Source organism: Schistocerca piceifrons, unplaced genomic scaffold, assembly GCF_021461385.2.
Source record: "Schistocerca piceifrons isolate TAMUIC-IGC-003096 unplaced genomic scaffold, iqSchPice1.1 HiC_scaffold_1886, whole genome shotgun sequence".
In the NCBI taxonomy this organism is placed as follows: domain Eukaryota; kingdom Metazoa; phylum Arthropoda; class Insecta; order Orthoptera; family Acrididae; genus Schistocerca; species Schistocerca piceifrons.
Genome location: NW_025727774.1, coordinates 909,857 through 911,554, shown reverse-complemented (window position 1 = coordinate 911,554; position 1,698 = coordinate 909,857). Strand labels below are relative to the sequence as shown.

The following is a 1,698-nucleotide window of genomic DNA, read 5'->3' as shown; positions in this document are numbered from 1 at the left end:
CTGTGTACTTCACCCGCAATCACTCAATCACATGGCGAAATTATTTGTAATGAACAATTCTGAGGCACGAATTAATGTATCCGAGCCCTCCAAAAATTATTAATTACGATCATCGCTGATGCTGAACGCAGCTAACACTTTTTTTTTTTGTTACCATATCTAACGAGCACCTTACCACAAAACTTTATGGGTATGAAGTATATCATTTACATATAATCAAAAGATGTGGCCACTTATTGCAATTCTGTTAGAAAATTAAAAATAACTAAATGATATTCCTGCGATAATGTATGTTACTTCCAATATTTTCCTGCTAAACTTGTCAATGCGAAGTAAAATAAGCAGCGCTTGAATACTGCAGTGTTGCTCGGTGTCGCCAACAGATGTCAGCTCAAGACGCTGTTACAGAAGATATGGCTTTGCTTTCAGCATGGCCATCTAGGAACAAGGCCGCTACACTGTCTTTGGAGTCGCTCGTGATGTAAGTACTCGGGTCATAACAAACACAAGGCAACATGTGCTGTCGTGGTTGATTCGCATGTGTAGCCGTTATATGATTGTGAATTGAAATGTTAGTGTAATAGTGTTCATAGTACTTCAACATATAAACATGCCACGTAGATGCTGTATGCCTACTTTCCACAATTTTCCACCGTTTTACAATTTAAGCACCATTTTATCACCTGTTTTTCTTGTTTCTTTTCTTCTTACGTTTTTAACGTCTGTAGGCTGCAGAGCAGCGTACGGCGGGGGGGGGGGGGGGGGGGGGATCGAAATGCAGTAAAGGAAAAAAAGAAGACTTTATGCATGCTTGTAGAGGCTATTAAACTGCCCGGGAAAGAGTCAGTACATTCCATTTCCCTCGTGATGAAGATGCATGGAGATAATGGATAAGAGCAGTTCACCGTGATAATTTCATCCCTTCAGATCACTCTGTGGTAAGTAGCAGCTTTAGTAAATAAACCTATGAAATGGTTCTGTTTAGTCTGAGTGTTAATTGTAATTTATAAACATAACCTGTATACATAGGCCAAACTTTTCTCATATTAACGTAACGTAATCCATTATTTTTAACAGATTTGTGAGCTGCATTTCCATGCACACGAAATAGAAAGAAGTACATCGTCATATGATGCTAAGACTGGAAGATTAATTACACGCCTCTTGATCGTCCACGTTTAAGGAAAGGTAAGTTGGTCGTTTACGGACTTAAGTTAGGTTATATAATTATTGGATGAATCTCTTACACTCCTGGTTTATATGGTAAGGTACTGAGAATTAATATTTGTTTATAGGTGCAATACCAGCACTATTGCCAGCATGTCCTGATTATTTATCTACACCATATGAAGGCAATATCTTTCTTTTCGTTGAAGGTATTATGTGATAAAATTAATAGTAGTCATTTGAATGAGTGGACCTGTGTCAAAAAGTTGAATGGTGTGTATTTTCTTTTAATTAGTGAAATGCCATTTTTGAGAGTTCTGTGGTATGTTACAATTAACGCAAGTCTCACTTTCACTGTCCATGTCAATGATTAACAGCTTGGTCAAATAGGGAACATAAAGTTTCTAGTAACCATAAGTACCAAAACACAGTTAGCTAATATTCTTAATATTGTCGAGTTAAAATTTAGCAACAGAGAAGATCAGGAACCTAATGAGAGTATTGATTTCATAACCACTATTTTGAATAATT

At 36.9% G+C, this 1,698-nt stretch overlaps 1 long non-coding RNA gene across 1 annotated transcript; it reads left to right on the top strand.

Annotated features, from left to right (window-relative positions):
• The first annotated feature begins 839 nt into the window (after window positions 1-839).
• Window positions 840-1,339, top strand: LOC124741217. The gene is made up of 3 exons (XR_007009926.1): window positions 840-938; window positions 1,078-1,188; window positions 1,296-1,339. It is a non-coding gene; the product is annotated as an uncharacterized LOC124741217 (long non-coding RNA).
• The last annotated feature ends 359 nt before the right edge of the window (window positions 1,340-1,698 follow it).